The sequence below is a fragment of the Eschrichtius robustus genome, chromosome 10, assembly GCF_028021215.1.
Source record: "Eschrichtius robustus isolate mEscRob2 chromosome 10, mEscRob2.pri, whole genome shotgun sequence".
Classification (NCBI taxonomy): domain Eukaryota; kingdom Metazoa; phylum Chordata; class Mammalia; order Artiodactyla; family Eschrichtiidae; genus Eschrichtius; species Eschrichtius robustus.
This window is the reverse complement of record NC_090833.1, coordinates 105,285,631-105,309,844: the sequence shown is the minus strand read 5'-3', so window position 1 is coordinate 105,309,844 and position 24,214 is coordinate 105,285,631. Positions and strand designations below refer to the sequence as shown.

Genomic DNA, 24,214 nt, shown 5'->3' with positions numbered 1-24,214 from the left:
ACAAACTACTTCAACTCTCTGAGATTCAGTTCTCTACCTGGGTATTACTTAATGATAACTGCTGTAACAAACACCTGTAAAAAACCTCATTTATTGTGTATTAATAAATCAGTTATTATTAATACATAATAAATTATATTCTCTGATCTCAAAGTTGGATGAAGATTTTCTTTATCAGGTGACTCTTAAATGGCCCTTGGGGTAGCACTCTGACAAGAAGTAATTTAGGGACCAGTCCCCTTCCATATTGTGCCTTTGTTATTTTGGAGTCCTTCATTTTTGGCTCCACAGGGAGAGAGAAAGCAAGAAAGACCTTGTAGGATCATTTGAGAGCCAGACCTGAAGATAGCTTCTATCATTCTGACTACATTCCATAGACAAAAACTCCATGATATCCACAGAGTGGATAACCTACATCAATTCTGAAAATTAGTGAATAAAGTGAATTCCTTAGATATAAGGTAAGCTGAAACGTTGGGCACACAGCATGAGAGCATTATCTTTGCCACAAAATGTTAAATGAATGGGGTTAAATGAGTTTTATATTTCCCTCCAAGGGTATGTAATTTAGTGGAAAAATTAAAGAGAAAATAAAGAGTAAGATTCAAGGAAGGCAGAACTAAGTCGAAGTTTCAAAGAGCAGCATAAAAGACTAGACTGTGAAACCTTGGAGAGCAAGAACCCCATGTGATAGTTCTCATAATTTACAACACATTTGCATACAACTTGCAGACACCTATTAATGTTTGCTGTTGATGATACTGGAAGCTTATAGGCTTGAAGGTAAGATGAAACTGGTGAACAGAGCAAAATAGTTTGGGTATTCTTGAGGACAAACTTTTTTACCTCAATATGTCATTATTAGCCAGTCTTGGCATGGATAAAAAAATCACTGTGGAACCAAACAGTCAGCTCAGAAGAGAACATCCTCCTACATGGTCATCCCCCTTTACGTGAACATCTCCATTTCGCTTGAAGGACCTGGGTCACATTCCCAGTCATGGCAATGCAGTTGTGTATATCATAACAGTGAGGGATGCTTTCTAGGGAGAAGGACAGGCCTTCAAACCTCCTCAAAACTTTTTATTTTAAAATTTTTTATTGGGTTTATTTGTTGGTGGTGGTTTTGTTTTGTTTTTGTTTTTTGTTTTTTTTGAGATAAAAAACAAACAGTTGTAGATCAAAGAGTCTTGTTTTTGTAGGGAGTTTTCCAGAATCCATAAACTATCCGTGAAGATAATTCTTCAAAAACACAATGATTTCAACAAAATAAAACAAAGCTCTTGGACTTTTGCCCTTCGTTGTCAGAATCAAAGGCGTGTCTCAATTAGAAAACCCTTTGCTATAGCCTACGCTCATGGCTTGACATTGCTTGCTGATTTCTATCAGTTCTGATGCCAATCTGAGCCTGTTCTCTAAACTCTACAGGGACAGTGAAAACACTGTCTTAAAAACACACCCGTACTCTCACACCAATAGAGGAACAAATAAACTTCTGAGAAATTTATTAATAGTCAATATTTATTAAGTCCTTAATTTGTGCTGGACACTGTTCTAAGATGTCTGTATGTATTAACAAAATTAATCCTCTTTTTGAGAGAAAGTTACTATTATGAACCTCATTTTACAGATGAAAAAACTAAGGAACAACAATGTGAAATATTTTTCTCAAAGTAACGTACTTGGAAAAGAAGTAGAGCCAGAATTCAAACTCTCATCTTTCGACTTCAGAGTCAAGTTCTTAAGTGCATTGCCTATTGCCTGCAGTGACATGAAATACCACAATCAGTCATTTCCAACCAAAAAAAAACTGAACTGAGAGGGATTTTTTTTTTTTTTTTAAAGAGGACGATGCATCCACTCTGGAAATCAGAGAATAAAGAGTTAATATTCTAATAGTCCACATATGTCTTCCAGCATCTCTGACATGTAAAGAGCTTGAAGTCATCATTTTCATCTTTATAACCAGAAAAAAAAACTAAGCCAAGTAAAACGAACTAAAAATCAACAACTCTTCTTGGACCTACCAGAGAACTGAGGTTGTTGGGAAAACTGCCACCCCAAAATCTAGACAGGTGACTCCAAAGAGTCACAGCTGAGATCTGTTTACCCGAAGAGCAGAAACCACTGGAATCATAAACTGGTAGGAACACTTCAATGGTAATTTTGATAAACTGCTGGAGACTGAATTGGACCAACCTATGGGAGAGAAACTCCTGGTGGTCGGAGCCTTATGGGGCCTCACACTTTCCTGGGCTTTACCTCGAGGAAACCCACTAGGTCCTCATGGTGAAATTCTGAGAAAGAGCCCCTCCTGGCTCTGGCAGGAGAGGAGGAAGAGTAACAATTGTGAAATATGCCTAAAGTTTTCTCCATAACAAAGGGCTATTCTCCAGGGAAAAATAAAACTTCATCAGAGCCTGTCACACCTGCAATAAGGGCACTTCTCTCACTTGCGTCATCCTCTAGATTTCATGATTCACCAAAGGAGGTGAGGAGATCTAACACATACATGTGAAGGCGCACACTTCTGAGCCCAGCCGGTGCCAGGTAGACAGTCATCATGAAGTTCAATCCCTTTGTGACCTAGGACTGCAGCAAACACCACTTCAGTGCCCCCTGGCCCATGTCTGCCTGGCTCTCAGAGGAGATGCAGCAGAAGTACAACGTCTGGTCTATCCGCCTTTGCAAGGACAACGAGCTCCAGGTGGCCCAGGAACACTACATAGGTCAGCAAATTGGCAACGCAGTGCAGGTGCACAGAAAGAAACATATCATCTACATCAAGTGGGTGCAAGAAGGCTAACAGTACAATTGTCCACATGGAAGTTCATCTGAGCAAGGTGGTTATCACTAGGCTAAAACTGGAAGAAAAAAAAAATTCTCGAATGTAAAGCCAAATCGTGACAAGTTGGAAAAGAGAAAGCCTACGATATAAAGAAGAGCTTACTGATTAAATACAGGATTGACTATAGCCAGTTGTGCAGCCACAATTTAACTGTAGATTTTTAGCTAGTGTGTATTCCTTTGGAATTTTTCAAGCTATCTCTTGTAAGTTTCATTTCCCTCCTGTTCTGTTATTGATCTGTGGCTCTGTAAATAAGCTTCTGCAATTTTGGTTAATAATCCTGAGAATAAAAATTGAAAATGTTTCCTAAAAAAAATTGTGAAGGTCGGAGCACAGGGACATAGACCTACTAAAAGAAGGTGATTTAATCATATGATTACAAAATGGTTCTTCTCCCCCACCCCACATTACCACCACACCAACAGGCCTCCAGTAGAATAACAGTGGATTGCAGCTGCTAGTTTTCCAAGACACAGACTCCCTCTGGGGAGTAATATTTAGGAAAGTACAAAGTCAACAGGGGAAACAAAAACAAGGACACTAAATTCACTGGGAGACTCTGGCACCTACAGCTATAGTAAACGTTAAACACAACCTACTCCTACCCAGATTAACACAAACTTCATACTAAAGGCCTATTTAGCTCACTTCCTATTCTCCAACACGTAATGTCAGGCTTTCAACAAAAATAACAAGGCAGCCTACAAGGCAAGAAAAGACAGAAGGATCAAAGCAAGTATCAGAACTAAACTCAGATATGGCAGAGATGTTGGAATTACACTGGAAATTTAAAGTAACTATGATTAATACGCTAAAGGCACTAATGGAAAAAGTGGACAGGATGTGAAAACAAATGAGTAATGTAAGCAGAGAGATGGAGACTCTAAGAAAGAATCAAGAGGAAATGTTAGAAATCAAAAACACTGTAACAAAAACGCAGAATGCCTTTGATGGGCTCATCCGTAGACTGAACACGGCTAAGGAAAAAAATCAGTGAGCTTAAAGATAGATCAATATAAACTTCCCAAACCATCAAGAAGGTGAAAAGACAATGTAGGTAATAGGAGAAAAGTTTCCCTAAACATATTGTAATTAGTATACTTGTACTGGTATCTAGTACTAGAACTTGTATCTAATAAGAAGTTCAACTCTTGAGTAAAAATCTGTGTGTGATTTTTCATATCTGAGCAGAGGCAATTACAAAGGCTTTACCAGGCAGGCCTCATATGGGAAAGCTTTCCCTCCTCACATCGAATTTGGTGCATAGCTACGCATTGCAGTTTCTGAAGAGAGTTGTAGTCAAGGACTCAAGCGTCTCTGGCTGGTCAAGGTCATGCTGTTTTTTTGCATTCCTAGCTCCATTCCTAGCCTTGGGCAGATCTTCCCAAACACCTCTGCTAAGACCTCCTTATGTAGGGGAGGAGGAGAACACCTTGAAGACACTTTAAACTACCCCAACTCAGTACCCAGCACTTTCACAAGCTTTACCCCTCTTTCTCCTCCCAAATCCATGGTCCATAAAACTGCCAGAGGCTGTTGTTGGGGGCTTCCTTGACCATGAGACAACCCCCGCACCAGGCTGATCCACATGACCCTCGAATGGTACATTGTTCCATGGGGAAAAATGGAACAGGGGAGTCTGTACTTTCTCTGATTTTAATCTCTTGTTATACCATCTTGGTTAGTGATTAAAGGCTTAACTCCTTCAATTTTGCCTTGTTGCTTTACATGGCTACTCTGACACCTGGCAGCTGTGCTCTGTCTCCCAGCTCAACTGCACTCATGAAATCTAAAATACGTTTTAAACATTTTACAGCTCAATGATAAAACAACAAATAACCCAATTAAAACATAGTCAAAGGATCTGAGCTGTTATGTTTCCAAAGAAGATATACAAATGGACAAAAAACCACATGAAAATATTCTCACCATCACTAACCATCAGGGAAGTGCACAGCAAATGAGATAACACTTCATACCCACTAAGATGACTATAATAAAAATAACAATATAACATAATAATGGGTTGTCAAGGATGTGAAGAAATTGGAACCCTCTTGCTCTGCTGGTGTGAATGTAATATGGTGAAACTGCTTTGGAAAACAGTCTGGCAATTCCAGAAAAGGTTAAAATAGAGTTATCATATGACCCAGCAATTCTGCTCTCAGTTGTACAAGCAAGAGAGATGAAATGAAATGAAAGATAAATGAAAACATGTGCCCTTATAGAAACTTGCGCATGGATGATCACAGCAGCATTATTCATAAGAGCTAATTGGTAGAAACAATCTAATGTCTATCAAATGATGAATGGATAAATTAAATGTGGTATATCCATACAATGGAATATTATTAAGAAAAAAAATAAATGAAGTATGATTACTTGCTAAAACATAGACAAACCTTGAAAACATTATGCCACATGAAAGAGTCACAAAGGACCACATATTGTGACTCAATTTATATGAAATGTCAAGAATAGGCAAACCTACACAGACAGAAATCAGACTATTAGTTGTCTTCACCTAGAGGGTAGAATGGAAGGATTGAAGAGTGATGTTTAAGGTATGTGGGCTCTCATTTGGGAGCAATGAAAATATTCTAAAACAGATTGTGACGGTAGATGAATTACTCTGTGAATGTACCAAAAGCCATTGAATTTTATACTTTAAAGTGGTGAATTGCAAGTTATATAAATTATATCTCAATAATGTGATCAAAATAAGTTATACCTAAAGTGTTCAACAGTATACAGTTTCTAATTAAAGGTGAAATCATTTAGAAACATTCTGACCATATCTCTATACAGTTTAAAATTCATCTACCATATTATTGTCTCTTTTGTACACAGGTATATTTCTAGTTCTTAAGATAGTATTTGTTACATAGTGGTGTTCAGTACATATTTATTTAATTAATGGAAAGTTGTTATTTTAGTGTAATAAGGATACCAGCAGGAGAAGAAAATGAGAATATAAAATGAGAACTATATAAAGTAATAATGGTCCTGAACTTTCCAAAATTAATGACAGACATAGATTCGAGAAGGTCAGAAATCACAAAACAAGTTAAATACCAAAAACAAATAAAACCATACTTAGGTTAATATATTCAAACTGCAGAAAATCAAAGACAGCTGGGAGGTAGGAGAATAAGAATTACAGCATACATCTTGTCACAAACCATGCAAGCAAGAAAAGAATGGGGTGAAATATCTTATGTGTTGAAGGAAAAAACCAATCACCTAGAATTATTATCCTTCAAGAGTGAAGGAAAAATAAAGACTTTCTCAGACAAACAAGAGCTGAGGTAATTCATCGCAATTAGATAAGACCCTCAAGAAATATTAAAATAAGTTATTCAAGGAGAAGGCAAATAATATAGATAATTTTATGGGTTGAATTGTTTCCTCCAAAAAAGCTATCTTGAAGTCCTAACTGCTAGTACTACAGAAAGTGGCTTTATTTGAAAATAGGGTCCTTACAGAGGTAATCAAGCTAAAATGAGGTCATTATGGTGTAAACCAATACTATGGGTGTTCTTAGAAAGGGGAGAATTGGACACAGAGATAGACACGCATAAAAGGAAGACAAAGTAAAGATGTAGAGAGAATGCCATCTACTCGCTGAGGAATGCCTGAAATGACCAGAAACTAGGAGAGAAGCACAGACCAGAATCATATGCCAAGTCTCATTCATTAATTGATTTGATTGATTTAGATGATAAGGTTTTAGACTTGGAGTTAATGATGAAATAATTAAGAGTTGGGGGATATAGAGATGGAGTGAACGGCTCTCAGAAAGAATCAACATTGCCAACATTTTGATTTTTGGACTTCTAACCCCCAAAACTGTGAAATAAATTTATGTTGTTTAATCCACCCAGTTTGTAGTACTTTGTTATAGCAGCACCAGAAACTAATATAGACGTTAGTAACAGTAAGTGGAGTGCTGCTGTAACAAATACCTTAAAATGTGGAAGTGACTTTGGAATTTGGTAATCGGTAGAGGCTAGAAGGGTTTGAGGAGTTTGATAGAAAAAGTCTAGGTTACCTTGAAGAGACTATTGTAGAAATATGAATGTTAAAAGTGCTTCTGGGGGTATCTCAGACAGAAATGAAGAGCATTTTATGGGTAACTGGAGGAAAGGTCATCCTTATCATAAAGAGGAAGAGAACTTATCTGAATTGTGTTCTGTTGGGCTGCAAGAAGAAATTGTAAGTGGGTAAAGTAATAAACCAAAGAAGGAATTTTTAACCAGAATGTGAAGATGTGGAAATTGTCAGCCAATCCACGTTGCAGAAAATTAGGAAGCATGTTCTAGAGAGAACATCAGGGGTGTAGCTGGACAACCGTTTGCTAAAGAGACTAGGCATGTGATTTGTGAGTCCAATCCACCATTTCAGCAGAAACACATGCAGCTTGGACTGAAGGAGATAGAGATGAGATGAAATAAAGGAAGGCTGTCAGACATCTGGGATTCTACAGGCAGGAAACAGGCAAATAGAATTATCTGGCTGTGAATATCAGTTATTCTTTGAGAAAAGGGAAGAATGACCTCAAGGGAAGTTCAGAGGCCAGTGGATCTGTCATTGACATTAGGACTTTGAGGCTAAAGGTCAAGGGAGCCTTCTCAGTTCCAAAATGTAGGGCCACATCATGAGTTCCAAGGGGCGGGGTTGCTTCCCAGAAGCAGAGGAAGCAGATCATCACCCAGGGCTGCCACCAAGGGGCCCAGAAGACAAAGCGTTCAACCAAAGAGGGTTAGTCTCAAGCCTTAAAATCTAATGGAATTTGCTCTGCTAGTTTTCAGACTTGTTGAGGACCCATGACCCCCCCCCCCCCCCCCGCTTCCTTGCCATTTCTCAGTTTTGGAAAGGGAATATCTGTTCTATGTCTGCCCCATCATTGTAATTTGAAAGCCCCCGAGATCAGAAAACATTTCTTCTTTTAATTTGTTATTGATTTTCATCCACATCCTCCTTCCATCCTCTCAGTACAACCGTAAGGTTCAGCAGAGGACTGACCCATACAGGCGGCAAGAGGGAGTCTTGTCAATGTCTTCCCCTTTGTCCATTTCAGTCAAATGGAGTAGGGTTGGATAAGTACAGGCTTATGACTATCCCATTCACTGGGTAGAAAAGCAGACAGAGATCCAGCTTAGGCAGGTGGGGAAAAAAAACAACCCATCATTCCCTTAGGAAATTGTACAGTGATATTTAGGGCTACCATCATGGTGTCATGTTAAGCAATTGATTCTTTATCGGAAACTCTTACATGAAACCCAAGTCCTGGCACTACAGTATCAGGTAAAGATAAAGAAAAAAAATTACAAGTAGAGAAAAAGTTTATGTAAGCTCCTATGCCCCACCCCCTCCTCTCCATCTTCTCCACAGTTTCTCAACAATCTATCTAATGACAACACCCCCCCCCCTTACTTCTATGCATATTAAATTTGAGCACACATTTATCCAATCTTGGAAGCCATCCCGTCAGTCTATGATCATTCCCAATTTAGTAAGCAAGTGTTTCATCTGCTTATTCCAATTTGTAGTCAACCCATGACTTCGTAGGGGTAAACTTCCTTGTATATGATGCTTTTTAGTTCACATTGCAGTGTACCTGTCATAAAATTGGTTCTTTGATTAGGTGATAAATAAGCAAGAAGTCCAAATTGAAACTGTATTTTCTGTTCTAGCTTCTACTGTGTTAGGGGAATTTACTTCAGCTACCAGATATGCAAATCCAAACCCAGAATGAATATCTATCCCAGTGAAGACCCATTGGAATCCACCACAGAATCATAAATTTACCTGCCAGCTATGGGTGGACCCAGATCACCTTGGTATGAAGCCCATGGCTATCTTTAGTCTCTCATGTTCTTGTCAACAAAAATAACAATTTTTAATCACCTTTCAAGTTTCTGAGTGGGATAGTTGAATACATCTTTTTCCTGCCCATTGTTGCGTTGCTTGAATGTCTCTCCAGCCACTGATCTCCTGTATCCAAAAGTCTACCTTCAAAGTGCAAGTGGGGCTTTTACTTTTTGGCTCGTCACCTTAGAAATGGGAAGGGGGCTTTTTGATGTGCAAAAATATGTCCCACTTTAATTTCCTTCTTCAGATCCATAAGGCTTTCCATAACAGAGGACCCCAGTTCAATGTTCCTTTAATTTTCTAGTCATCTAAGCCCCCCTTTCCAAATTACTTTACCAGTCCATTAGTCCTCATCCAATAATCCTGGCCTTTGCCGCTGGATGGCAGTAACAGACTTTTGCCAGAAGCTCCAGTCAGCAGAACTGCAGGTAGTAGAAACTTCCACCATCATCACTGATTTCCTTATTCAGTTCTCTTACTATGTAAAGTTAACCTCCAAGCTCTCAGCTTTTCTTAGAGACTTTACTGAACTATGAAACAAGGGATTTGTGGTCACTGATATCACCGCATATCACAGATCCATACTTAAAGCCAAAATTGCTCTCCAGGGCATCCTATATTGTTTTAAATTAACCAGAGCAGACTTGCACAACATCCCTTTCTCAATGATTCGGATAAGGGAAGGGTCCCCATTCAGACATCATATCCATTGCAATGATACATTCTTTGTAAGAGCGAGGCAATAACCATGCACAATTTGTATTCATAAATCCCCACTTTGAACTATACTTTCACTTGCAAGCCTTCTACACTTACATCACCATATTCTCCAAATGTAGTTATATTGCCCTTAAACCCTTCATGAGCAGGTTTAGGTACCAATGTCCAGCAATCCCAATAGTTTTTTCACCACCCATAGGCTGCTGGTACCAGACCAGTGTAAATGGCCTTGGGTCCCTGGCTGGAGCTTTTCTGGGACTTGGGTTCTCCCATCACTCAAAGTCATAATCCTCTCTTTGCTCTGCACTTTTTCCATTGGCCTAGGCTCTGAAGAGATTTTAGACTTTGCTTATGTGTAATACTCAGATTTTTAATCCATCAAAGCTAGGATAAATTGAGTGACTGTCATTTTATAATCTGAGGAGTTGGTGTTGGAGCTTTTGTAATCTTTTATAGTGATTCGTTAACACTTACTGACTACTTCATTGATCTCTTCCTTTTCCATGCCATTTTTAATCAACTATAAGACATTTCTGTCTGGTTCAGTTGTCCAAGGTTTTTTTTTTCCCCTGTCTCTCATATTCTTATTGTTCCATTTCTTCTCAGTCTTCTTAATTTTCTTTTCCTATCATTAAGTCCCATTCAGGGGAGCTGAACAAGGAGATCTGGGGCAACTTCCCTCACATGCTCTTATCCCCCCAACGATGTAGGTACTGAGGATTCCACGAAGTTGTAGCTCCCTTTTATCTCAGCATTAGTCATCACCTGAGTCAGAGTCTTAGTATTGGGTTATGCATCATCATGCAACCAATCGAAAGCTACTAGCATTTCCAGCGTTTCAGCAGCCTCAGGGTATTCCATTTAATATGTAAGAGAGGAGGTAGGCAATATCCCTTTTCAGGGCACACACCACATACTCTTGCCTTTATGCAATTTATGCAATTTAACAGAGTGAGAGTTCGTCCCTCTATACCCATTTCTAGGAAGGCTGCAAACCAGTGTAGGATCCTGAGTAAGATTGCACAGGCTGTCACCTCTAACCTTCCAAATCCAATTTCCATTTCAAAAGCAATTCCAAAAAGAGCTGCAAAATGTATGGAAAAGGTAACTTAACTCTTTACCAAATTCCAGTCAAAGCAAATTCTTCCTGGACACTCCATTCCTCCCCCTTACAGACAGACAGTCACAGGTCCTAACACAGTGACTCTGGTAGCTTCACTCTGCTTTCAGTCATTTTAGTTAGAACAGACAGGAGCAAAAAGCCACCTCTTACTTTTTTACAAAAAAAAATTATTTTTATGCAATTTTCAAAGGTTACTTTCCATTTACAGTTATTACAAAATATTGGCCATATTCCCTGTGTTGTGCAATAGATCCTTGAGCCTATCTTATACCCAATAGTTGGTACCTCCCACTCTCCCTCCCCTATATTGCCCCTCTCCCGCACTGGTAATCACTAGCTTGTTCTCTGTATCTGTGAGTCTGCTTCTTTTTCTTTAAAATTAATTTTTGTTGGAGTATAGTTGATTTACAATGTTGTATTAGTTTCTGCTGTACAGCAAAGTGAATCAGTTATACATATACATATGTCCACCATATAGGTCATTATAGAGTATTGAGTAGAATTCCCTGTGCTATACAGTAGGTTCTTATTAGTTATCTATTTTATATATAATAGTGTGTATATGTCAATCCCAATCTTTTTTGTTATATTCACTAGAAAGACACATCTTCTTGACCGACTTCCCCTCTGTTTGAATCCCTTGTGTTATCCATTTAGCTACCTCCCTAGGCCCTGGGTCTACAAATGCTTTTCTGCTCATGAGTAGAAGGAATATTTCTGGGACCTCAGCCTAGGTGTGGACAGGGAGAAACCACATGGAAACAATGTTTTCATTCCTAACCGCTTACCTCATTTTTCCTTTTCCTAGACAACGCCTTAGCCTTTCTTATCTAAATTACAGCATTGGGGAGTGTCATTTCAGATGTCCCATCTGGGTGGCTGTCTGGTGTTCAATAAGTTTAAGGTGTTCTCCAGTTTGGGTATGCCACCACTGGACTCTACAGGGTGCACTCACGTGAGACTTTTATTTCAAGGTAAAGGGTACAGGACAGCAGGAAAAAGAGAATGCAGGGGAGTATCAGAGGTCCAAGAGATGTCACTTGGCCCAAACTCCCCAGGACCCTTTCTCTGTGCACCAGGCAATGGACTGAGCCTCTTGCTTGAACCAGAAAATCTGTGCCAGGGATCTTAGGGAGAAATCCTCCCAAAAGCTCTCAGTGGCTCTTTAAGTAATCAAGTCAGGTTATCAAACCGGTTAGGCCAGTTACAGACCTTCAGTAAAGAAACTGACCTAGAGGTCACTAGGGGAGTTTCAGCGCATCATAAATACCACTGCCATTATCTTGGCTAAAAGTAAAACCAGACATTCAGGGGTCCCCAGAGATAAAGATCCAGCATTTCCAGTCCAGCTGTAAATCAGCTCTCTCTATACATGTCATCTCACGAGAAATCTTAAAGCATTTATTGTCTACATCATTTTTTAATTACTACATCATTGTTAAATATTCAGTAAAAATTTTTAAGTTTTATGTGTATATGTTTTAGCGCTCCAGCTAGATCATAAACTTTTTGGTGAGTGAGTCCATTTATGAATTGCTAATTCACATTTATTAAACAAAAACATGAAAAAATTATATAATTAATAAATAAAAAGTACCAATATGACAGGAAATTACAAAAAAGGTCATTAATTATCCGAGATACTAAAAGGGATTCTATAGTCACCATGAGAGAGATGCCACTTGCCAGTTCCTGTTTGGGAAAATCTAGTATCTCAAAATTTCTATTTGGGTTTTATGTCATTTAAATGCGGTCCCACATAAGAAATAGTAATTATAATACTCTAGATTCTATGCAGCTCAACAAAACAAGAATGATAAGATAATTAGAAATGAAGAAACAAATTTTTGTTATAAAAAGACAATTTTATTTTCTACATAGAAAACCCAGGAGAATCACATAAGAAGCACTTCTGGGATTTTGTCAGTATTCCTTTCTTTTTTTTTTAACTTGTGCGATAGTTGTGTAGATATTTATTTTACTATTCATTGTACTGGACATCTATTCTTTATTTTCTTTTTGAATGTGTGTTGCATTCACAAATTTGAAAACAAAATTTAAAAATCTATGTGAATTGATGACCTATTGGAAATAAGATATTGCAAAAAAGTCAATAAACTAAAATTAATAATGATCCTAAATAGCAGAAATGGTGACTCAAGATAGGTAATTAAAAGAAATCAAGTGAATCTTAATTTATAAGAAAGTATTCCAGGGATTGGGAAGAGTGTGCTAGAGAAATCTGGAATGAATAGCTCCTTATGTGTGCAGACAGAAAATCAAGACCTGTATAGAATCTGGGTTTAGTAGAGACGAAGTAGATATTGATCTGATAGTTGGAAATCCTATTTACCCATGTTTTAACTATGAATACGAGGAATTATCTGAGCAATTTTTTCCACCAAAACTTATTTCCCATGACCAAGTTTAGACTTCCTCTCCAAAATATTCCTGACCATGTGAAAAAAATTTCCTTTCCTTGCATTACCGAGTGTCATTGTCTAAATAAATCACATTTCATCAAAAATGACATTCTTCTCTACACAAATAAGATCAAGAAATAGATTTGTTTAAATATATCATCTCCTCTCAGCGTTCTCAACAGGCTCACTAACAAATACATGCAATGGAGCCATCTTTTCTTTATTTCTCTATTTTTATTATTTTTGATCAAGATACCAAGCCTTGGCCTAATTGCCTAACTTGGAGTTCACTTGGATCATGCTAGTTGGTCGTAAAAAGTATAAGGTCCTATAAAAATGCCCTGGACGAGAAAGAAATTATCTGATTATCTAAGCTGGGGTTTCCTCCAGATGCTGACACTCATCTTCTATTGTGAATTATATTTAATTTGTACATGTGACATGATCTATTCTCCCTATTAGGTCTCTTTCTCTTTAAAGACAGAGATTCTATCAATTTCATTTTTGGTGCGCTTATCACACCTGGCCAAGTATCCTGACTATTCTAAGCACTGAATAAATGTGTGCTAACTTTATTTTTTAGAGCTAGCATTTAATTATTCATTTATTCAAAATAAACACCTACCATGCAAAAAGAAGTGTAATGGGAGAAAGTTGGGAGTTCTGTATTTTTCCCTCCCACATTTCCAAATGGTTAAATAATGAATAAACACAATGTGTTGCATTATTCTCATTTGCGGAATAAGAGCAAACCTTGATTCCCTTTGGACTTCATGCTTCCCAAGTCATCTTCCTAAAGTGGAAATTAAATAGTACTACTATTTGGCTAAACAGAGGCAAGAGAACAATTCAGATTGGCATTTAATAAGAATACGTCTAATAATGATGACACTATCATACATTTATATAGCACTCTGAAGTTACCAACATTCTTTCACCTTTAACCTTCATGACAACCCTTTAAAGTCAAGTTTTCCTATGAGGTATTACCCTCATTTCATGGATAAGGAAGCAATTTTTAGTAATGCTCTGTTAATTGTTCCCTGTCAGAAGCAGGGAAGTCAAGCTTGAATCCAGGACCTTGGAGCTGTCTGGGTGTACTTTCCACTGTACAACATTGACATACACAGACTTAGGACAGCATAAAAAAGAATTAATCGACAGATAAGTATTTTGTTTCAAAATGTAAAGCCACTGATTTAAAATAAAGAACTATAAATCAAATATCAAATTATAGCAAATTATAGCTTAAGGAAAAAGAAAAGAAAATAGAAGTATAAGCAATATACTTTTTTGTTGATAACATTGATATTTTTATTTTTTTCCTTCTCGTACGTGGCTTATTCACAGCTGAGTTAATCAAAGAAGATTTTTAGAGTTTTTATTTTAGTATCCTGTCAATCCAAAATGTAATCAGACTAAAGATCTATAGTTACATTTTTTTAAAGCTACTATTTGTTGAGTGTCAGGCACTATGCTAGGCATTCTATAATTTTCTTTAATCCTCATAATGGTCTTATGACAGGGATAAACATTAATACCACTCTATTACAGGCAAGAAATCTGATACTCAGAGAGGTTAAAAACTGTCTAAAGACAAATGAGCAGCTAGTGTCAGAACTAAGATTTGAACGTGAGTTAGCCTAGACCACACAATGTGGGCTCCTAACCATTCTGCTGTTTGAGCTTCCCATATGTAAGAAGAAGGAACTAGAAGAAATTTTAGAAATTATCTGACATGTGATTTTAATTCCTGCGTCAGTCAGGGTTCAATCACAGAAGCAGAATCCCTAGGTTATACATGGATTTGTTACAGTGACTTGATCCTATGCAGCTGTGGGTCTCAGTAAGGTTGTGGTTTTTGTGTCCAGTTCTGGAGTCTAAAGTTCACAGGACAGAAGTTGGGAAGGGAAGATGGGTGAGGGATGAGAAAGAGTAAGATCAAGTGGGAACCCACAAACACAAGCTAAAGGATGGTGTGAAACCTGCATCAGGCTTGTCACCTCTGTACTTGGTGATGAGGATATCCTGCAGGAGCCAGGGACACAAACATACCTGGCCCAGGACTTGGAGAAATAGAAAGAGGATCCTTGGCAAGGGGAAGCTATCACAGGCCCATCTGCTGCCTCACACAAGCAAGGTGAATCAGCAGATGAGTGACAGTGTGTGTGGTCTACAGAATGGCTGCTGCTTCACTTCTGTCCTCCAAGTCTCCTGTAAGGATCTCTCTTCTGGCCAGCACTAGCTGGAAACACACAGGAAAGGAAATTATGGGTATGTAATTCAGCCCAGCCATGTTGACACATCACAAAACCACTACAATTCTCTTGTTTTACAAATGTGAAAAGTAAGTCTTAGACAAGTTGTATGATATATCTAAGACCTTTAAGAGAGTTGAGAGTAAAGCAATCCTGTTGACTTCCTGTGCATTCTTCCTTTCCCTATAGACTGGATGGCATGTGGATTTCATTTTATTAGTCAAACATTACAGATCGGTAGTGATTACTTGAAACCCTGTGTTGTGAATGATTCTGAGACCATGAGTTCTGTTATTGATTCATGATGTCTGCTGTGGGCACAAGAAAGGGGAGCCATGATAAATATGACACAAATGTGCCTCCCTATCTTTTACTATTCTGTCTTTCTTGAGAAAAGAAGATTGTAAGGGATAGGGATAAATAAATCAGTGAAAGCAATGTATATATTTATTAAGGGGACTTAAAATTGAGGGCACGGAACTCCCTATATTTATAAACTAGATATCAAGAAGATAACCACATGCTGTGGGGCTAAATGGACATTTCTAATATTCACTGGGAACAAAGGGTTGAATGGACTTTGTAATATTCACTTTCTCATTAAGATCCTGCTTAGAAATGGACATAAATCTTCACTTGAAAGTACTCTTCTTGACATGGAAATTACAAACACAAAGCACTTGATATTCTGCAATTACTTACTCATAAAAAGTAAATTAATTGTGTCTTAATTGGTGAGGATTTTAAAGTTGGGTTTTTCACTGCAGGAGGCTAGAGCAGTGAGGGATTGAGGAAATGTTCTTCCACTTGGACACTAATGTATTCTGCTAAGTTTACATAGATCTTTCTGACTAGAGTCACACAAACATTTATCTTTTCTGTGCATATTCATTATCTCACCCCAAAGCAGGTATAATTCCTATTTTCACAGATGAAGAAATTCATGTTCACAGATGTAAATTTGCTTATGGCCCCATAGTTGGTGAGTGACAGTGTAATAATTCGAATTCAAGTTCAATGACTGCAGTCTGCTATATATAGTTTCCTGATGACTGTATCAAATGTACACATTGATGTATATGTATAGCTGAGTCACTTTGCTGTGCACCTGAAACTATCACAACATTGTTAATCAGCTATACTCCAATATAAAATAAAAAGTTTAAAATGTATATATATATATTATATATATATATATATTTGTATATATATATATATATATATATATATATATATATATATATATATATATACACATGTTGACACTAGCAAGAGGGAAATACTTTCATTTTGAGATGGACTCAGGGACCCTGCCCAGGAATTCTGCTTTCTACCTGGGTCTCCATTCGTTGACTGCTTTGCCATTTACCCTCATGAATGCTTACTTGAAGCGTGCATGCACAAGGGTAATACTTGCCTCCCTCCTTGATAGGAGACACACACACACATGAAAAGTTAGGAACAAAAGTATAGTAGGGGATGCTGGAACATTTTTAGCTTTCTAGCAAATTTCTGTCCTCAAGTACGTGCACTTATATTTATATTTGCCCTAGCTACAGTAGAATAAGTGCTACGTTAAAGCAGAAGGTGAAAACAGGGCCTTTCTGTGCATAATGTGTGGCACCCTGACAACTATGGATAAAAGTGGGAAATTGAGATTTGTTCCTTTCAGATAAGATAAAAGGATGAAAATCACAGGGATTTGCAAAAGGAGCTAATATTTTGAGAGCATGGCACCCTGAATCTCATTTAATCTTTGCAACCATGATCTAATATAAATATCATCATTTCCATTTTATAAATGAATAATTGAAAAAAGCTTGTAAGGACTGCTAATCACCCCTAAACTAGTAAGACTTTTCTTTCTTTCTTTTTTTTTTTAATCTTTATTGGAGTACAATTGCTTTACAATGTTGTGCTAGTTTCTGCTGTATAACAAAGTGAATCAGCTATATGTATACATATATCCTCATATCCCCTCCTTCTTGTTCCTCCCTCCTACACTCCCTATCTCACCCATCTAGGTGACCACAAAGCACCGAGCTGATCTCCCTGTGCTATGAAGATGCTTCCCACTAGCTATCTATTTTACGTTTGGTTGTGTATATAAGCCTATGCCACTCTCTCACTTCATCCCAGCTTACCCTTCCCCCAACCCCATGTCCTCAAGTCCATTCTCTACATCTGTGTCTTTATTCCTGTCCTGCCCCTAGGTTCTTCAGAAGCATTTTTTTTTTTAGATTCCATATATATGTGTTAGCATATGGTATTTGTTTTTCTCTTTCTGACTTACTCTGTATGACATTCTCTAGGTCCATCCACCTCATTACAAATAACTCAATTTTGTTTCTTTTTATGGCTGAGTAATATTCCATTGCATATATGTGCCACATCTTCTTTATCCATTCATTTGTCGATGGACACTTAGGTTGCTTCCATGTCCTGGTTATGGTAAATAGTGCTGCAATGAACATTGTGGTACATGACTCTTTTTGAATTATGGTTTTCTCAGGGTATATGCCCAGTAGTGGGATTGCTGGGTTGTATGGTAGTTCTATTTTTAGTTTTTTAAGGAACCTCCATACTGTTCTCCATAGTGACTGTATCAATTTGCATTCCCACCAACAGTGCAAGAGGGTTCCCTTTTCTCCACACCCTCTCCAGCATTTATTGTTTGTAGATTTTTTGAGGATGGCCATTCTGACTGGTGTGAGGTGATACCTCATTGTGGTTTTGATTTGCATTTCTCTAATGATTAGTGATGTTGAGAATTCTTTCATGTGTTTGCTGGCAATCTGTATTTCTTAGTGAGACTTATTCTCATGGAGTTCTTCCTTATTGTGAAGAAAAATTTCCTTCCTCTTCCATCTTTGGGTCCACAAAGAAGTATAAATTTTGTGCAAAAAACAAATCTTTAAAGACAGGTAATGGGCATAACCTAAAAGGCAGAAATTACTCTTTAGGATGACTAAGTACAACCAAGCAATGGACAGGATCAGGGATTCGAGTAGACTTCTCTGTACAATAGACCCATTTCCCCAGGACCAACCCATTTCCCTCCTCAGTGGCAACAATCATATTAACAATAGCTTCTGTGAATTTAAAATTTACAGAATGCTTCATGACAAACAAAGGAGGTATGTGTTTTCCCCTGTCATTGTATATCTGAGAAGCTCGAGGATTAGAGTAGGTAAGTAAATTTCCTCAAGCCATACAAGTATGGGGTGGAGCCTGGATTTGAATGAAGTCAGTCTGATACCACCAGGGCACTCTAAAACACTACATTCTATAGTCTACCAGTAAAAAAAAGTTCAGGTTAAAAAAAAAAAAAAAACAGAGGAGGAGGAAGAGGAAGAGAAGTAAAAAATCCTTTACCAAAAACTCAATGGTATTTTTTTCCACTTTAGACTATTTTCAGCAGCTGGATAGGAGACAACCTAAAAACAAATAAACAAAAAAACCCAAAAAGTGTTTTGAGAAAGTACTTTGAGAATTAACTGTACAGATTTTTTTAATAGACTTTATTTTTTAGAGCAGTTTTAGGTTCCCAGCAAAATTAAGTGGAAGATATGGAGTTCCCATTTACACCCTGCACTCATACCTCACAATGTCCTGCACCACCGTGATGCATTTATTACAATTGATGAACCTACACTGACTCATCATTATCACCCAAAGTCTATAGTTTATATTAGGGTTCACTCTTGGAGTTGCACATTCTCTGGGTTTTAACAATGTGTAATGACGTGTATCCACTAATATATTGGGTTGGCCAAAAAGTTCTTTCGGGTTTTTCTGTAAGAAAAAGTGTCACGTAGTGTCATGTAGTTGGAATCATAAAATATGTAGCCTTTTCAGTGGCTTCTTTCACTTTGTAATATGCATTTAGGTTTCCTCCATGTCTACTTATGACTTGATAGCTTATTTTCATTTAGTGCTGTAATATATTCCATTGTCTGGATGTACCACAGTTTATTTATCCATTTTCCTACTGAAGGACATCTTGGTTGCTACCAACTTTTGGCAATTATGCATAAAGCTGCTATAAATATCCTCATGCCCATTTATTTTGGGACATAACTTTTTAATTAATTTGGGTAAATGCCGAGGAGTGCAATTGTTGAACCATATGGTTAAGAGTATGTTTAATTTTGTAAGAAACTGCCAACTTGCCTTGCAAAGCGGCTGTACCATTTTTTATTCCCACCAGTAATGAATGAGAGTTCCTATTGCTCCACATCCTCACCAGCATTGGTGTTGTCAGTGTTTTAGATTTTGGTCATTCTAATAGGTGGGTGGTTTATTTCATTGTTGTTTTAATTTGCAATACCATAAGGACATATGATAATGAACACTTTTTCATATATTTATTTACCATCTGTATACCTTCTTTGGTTGGTAATTTTGCCCATTTTTAAACCAGGTAGTACACTTTCTTATATTTGAGTTTTAAGTGTTCTTAGTACGTTTTGGATAACAGTCTTTTATCAGATGTGCTTTTACAAATATTTACTCCCAGTCTGTGGCTTGTCTTCGCATTCTCTTGATATTGTCTTTCATAAAACAGAAGTTTTAATTTTAGTGAAGTCTAGCTTATCAATTATTTCTGTCATGAATTGTGACTTTGCTATTGTAACAAAGAGTTATTGCCATGCACAGCATCATGGAGATTTTCTACTGTGTTATCTTCTATGAATTGTATAGCTTGGCATTTTACGTTTAGGTCCATTATATATATTATACATTTTGAGTTAAGGATGTATGGTCTGTGTCTAGATGCATCTTTTTTCTTCTTTTTTTCTTTTACTTCTTTTTTTTTTCTTTTTTTGCATGTGGTGGTCCAGTTGTTCTAGTATCATTTGTTGAAAAAAAAAAAATCTTTGCTCCATTATATTGCCTTTGCTCCTTTTTCAAAGACCAGTTAACTATATTTATGGAGGTCTATTTCTGGGCTCTCTGTTCTGTTCCACTGATCTACTTGTCTATTCTTTTGCCAATAACACGCTGTCTTGATTACTGTAGCTTTATAGAAAGTCTTGAAGTTGGGTAATGTCAGTCCTCCAACTTTGTTCTTCTCCTTCAATATTGAGTTGACTATTCTGACTTTTTTTTGTCTCTCCATATAAAATTTAGAATCAGTTTGTTGATATACAAGACATAATATGCTGATATTTTGAATGGAACTGTACCGAGTTTACAGATCAAGTTGAGAATAACTGACCTCTTGACAATATTGAGTCTCACAATGCATAAATATTGAATCTTTCTCTACTTATTTAGTTCTTCTTTGGTCTTTTTCATCAAAGCTTGTAAGTTTTCCTCATATAGAACTTAAATATATTTTGTTAGATTTATATCTAAGTATTTCATTTTTGAGAGGTACTAATATAAATGATAATGTGTTTTTAATTTCAAATTCCATTTGTTCATTGCTGGCATACAGGAAAGTGATTGACTTCTGTGTATTAACCTTATGTCTTACAACCTGGCTGTAATTGCTTATTAGTTCCAGGAGGCTTTTTGTCAATTCTTTTGGATTTTCTTTATAGACAATCATGTCATAAGTGAACAAATATAGTTTTATTTCTTCCTTCTTATCTACATAGGTTTTGTTTCCTTTTCTTGTCTTACTGCATTAGCTAGGACTTCCAGTATGATGCAGAAAAGGAATGGTAAGATAGGACATCCTTGCCTTGCTCCTAATTTTGGTGAATAAGTTGGAGTTTCAGATTTAATATCATTAAATATAATATCAATTGTTGATTTTTTGGCAAACGTTCTTTTCAAGTTGAAGAAGTACCCCTCTTGTTCTAGTTTGATGACTGTTTTTATCATGAATAGGTGTTGGATTTTGTTGAATGCGTTTTCTGCATTTATTGATATGATCATGTAATTTTTCTTCTTTAGCTTGTTGATGTGATGGATCAGTTTACTTGATATTTGAATGTTAAATCTGCCTTGTATACATGAGATGAGTCCCACTTAGTCTCTGTGTATAGTTCTTTTTATATATTGTTAGGTTTGATATGCTTATATTTTCTGGAGGCTTTTTGTGTCTATGCTCATGAGAGGTATTGGTCTGCAGTTTTCTTTTCTCATATGTCTTTGTCTGGTTTTGGTATTGGGTTAATGCTGGCTTAGAATGAGTTGGGATTTATTATCTCTGCTTCTATCTTTTGGAAAAGATTCTAGAGAAATGGCATAATATCTTTCTTAAATATTTGGTGGAATTTACCAATAAACCCATCTGGGCCTAGTGTTTCCTGTTTTAATTTTCCTATTAATTATTGATTTAAGTTCCTTAATAGATATAGGCCTAAGCAGGTAATCTATTTCTTCTTGTGTGAGATTTGAGAGATTGTGTCTTTAAAAGAATTGGTCCATCTCATCTAGGTTATCAAATTTGTGGGCATAGTGTTGTTTATTTTTTATTTTATTTTATTTGTTTTTGGTTTTACCTTTTTATTTAATAGATTTCCTAATGATGAACAAGTCTTTTCTTTCTTTTTTTTTGAATTTTATTTTATTTATTTTTTTATACAGCAGGTCCTTATTAGTCATCAATTTTATACACATCAGGGTGTACATGTCAATCCCAATTGCCCAATTCATCACACCATCACCCCCACCCCCCAGCCGCTTTCCCCCCTTGGTGTCCATATGTTTGTTCTCTACATCTGTGTCTCAATTTCTGCCCTGCAAATCGGATCATCTGTACCATTTTTCTAGGTTCCACATATATGCGTTAATATACGATATTTGTTTTTCTCTTTCTGACTTACTTCACTCTGTATGACACTCTCTAGATCCAACCATGTCTCTACAAATGACCCAACTTCGTTCCTTTTTATGGCTGAGTAATATTCCATTGTATACATGTACCACATCTTCTATATCCATTTGTCTGTTGATGGGCATTTAGGTTGCTTCCATGACCTGGCTATTGTAAATACTGCTGCAATGAACATTGGGGTGCATGTGTCTTTTTGAATTACGGTTTTCTCTGGGTATATGCCCAGTAGTGGGATTGCTGGATCATATAGTAATTCCATTATTAGTATTTAAAGTAATCTCCATACTGTTCTCCATAGTGGCTGTATCAATTTACATTCCCACCAACAGTGCAAGAGGGTTTCCTTTTCTCCACACCCTCTCCAGCATTTGTTGTTTGTAGATTTTCTGATGATGCCCATTCTAACTGGTGTGAGGTGATACCTCATTGTAGTTTTGATTTGCATTTCTCTAATAATTAGTGATGTTGAGCAGCTTTTTATGTGCTTCTTGGCCATCTGTATGTCTTCTTTGGAGAAATGTCTATTTAGGTCTTCTGCCCATTTTTGGATTGGGTTGTTTGTTTCTTTAATATTGAGCTGCATGAGCTGTTTATATATTTTGGAGATCAATCCTTTGTCTGTTGATTCTTTTGCAAATATTTTCTCCCATTCTGAGGGTTGTCTTTTCGTCTTGTTTATGGTTTCCTTTGCTGTACAAAAGCTTTGAAGTTTCACTAGGTCCCATTTGTTTATTTTTGTTTTTATTTCCATTACTTTAGGAGGTGGATCAAAAAAGATCTTGCTGTGATTTATGTCAAAGAGTGTTCTTCCTATGTTTTCCTCTAAGAGTTTTATAGTGTCCAGTCTTACATTTAGGTCTCAAATCCATTTTGAGTTTATTTTTGTGTATGGTGTTAGGAAGTGTTCTAATTTCATTCTTTTACATGTAGCTGTCCAGTTTTCCCAGCACCACTTACTAAAGAGACTGTCTTTTCTCTGTTGCATATCCTTGCCTCCTTTGTCATAGATTAGTTGACCATAGGTGCGTGGGTTTATCTCTGGGTTTTCTATCTTGTTCCATTGATCTATGTTTCTGTTTTTGTGCCAGTACCATATTGTCTTGATTACTGTAGCTTTGTAGTATAGTTGGAAGTCAGGGAGTCTGATTCCTCCAGTTCCGTTTTTTTCCCTCAAGACTGCTTTGGCTATTCGGGGTCTTTTGTGTCTCCATACAAATTTTAAGATGATTTGTTCTAGCTCCGTAAAAACTGCCATTGGTAATTTGATAGGGATTGCATTGAATCTGTAGATTGCTTTGGGTAGTAGAGTCATTTTCACAATATTGATTCTTCCAATCCAAGAACATGGTATATCTCTCCATCTGTTGGTATCATCTTTAATTTCTTTCATCAGTGTCTTATAGTTTTCTGCATACAGGTCTTTTGTCTCCCTAGGTAGGTTTATTCCTAGGTATTTTATTCTTTTTGTTGCAATGGTAAATGGGAGTGTTTCCATAATTTCTCTTTCAGATTTTTCAACATTAGTGTATAGGAATGCAAGAGATTTCTGTGCATTAATTTTGTATCCTGCAACTTTACCATATTCATTAATTAGCTCTAGCAGTTTTCTGGTGGCAGTTTTAGGATTCTCTATGTATAGTATCATGTCATCTGCAAACAGTGACAGTTGTACTTCTTCTTTTCCAATTTGTATTCCTTTTATTTCTTTTTCTTCTCTGATTGCCGTGGCTAGGACTTCCAGAACTGTGTTGAATAATAGTGGTGAGAGTGGACATCCTTGTCTCGTTCCTGATCTTAGAGGAAATGCTTTCAGTTTTTCACCATTGAGAATGATGTTTGCTGTGGGTTTGTCGTATATGGCCTTTATTATGTTGAGGCAGGTTCCCTCTGTGCCCACTTTCTGGAGAGTTTTTATCAGAAATGGGTGTTGAATTTTGTCAAAAGCTTTTTCTGCATCTATTGAGATGATCATATGGTTTTTATTCTTCAGTTTGTTAATATGGTGTATCACATTGATTCATTTGCATATATTGAAGAATGCTTGCATCCCTGGGATAAATCCCACTTGATCATGGTGTATGATCCTTTTAATGTGTTGTTGGATTCTGTTTGCTAGTATTTTGTTGAGGATTTTTGCATCTATATTCATCAGTGATATTAGTCTGTAATTTTCTT

General features: G+C 36.9%; 1 protein-coding gene and 1 pseudogene across 2 annotated transcripts in view; one reads left to right on the top strand and one right to left on the bottom strand.

Annotated features, from left to right (window-relative positions):
- Positions 1 to 24,214, bottom strand: part of ADAM28 (ADAM metallopeptidase domain 28) — a 207,318-nt gene that overhangs the window by 135,368 nt on the left and 47,736 nt on the right. The window lies entirely within an intron of this gene.
- On the top strand, positions 2,564 to 2,969 carry LOC137770539 (ribosomal protein uL24-like pseudogene; annotated as a pseudogene).